The sequence below is a fragment of the Macrobrachium nipponense genome, chromosome 1, assembly GCF_015104395.2.
Source record: "Macrobrachium nipponense isolate FS-2020 chromosome 1, ASM1510439v2, whole genome shotgun sequence".
Classification (NCBI taxonomy): Eukaryota; Metazoa; Arthropoda; class Malacostraca; order Decapoda; family Palaemonidae; genus Macrobrachium; species Macrobrachium nipponense.
Window position 1 is genome coordinate 94,726,218 of NC_087200.1, and position 204 is coordinate 94,726,421.

Below are 204 nucleotides of genomic sequence, written 5' to 3' on the forward strand. Positions count from 1 at the left end.
TTGGCGCCCAAACAGGGACTGCCGGTGTGGCAGCTGCAGGACGATTGGTATAATGAGTTGTGTGATTGGTAAAGAAAGTAAGTATGGAAGGTTTGACTGGAGTGGAGAGGCTGAGGGAGGGGTTGTGGTTGTTGAGGGAAGCTAAGGAAAGAGTGGAAGAAGAGTACGAGAGGATTAGGATTGAGAATGAGAAGTATAAGAGGG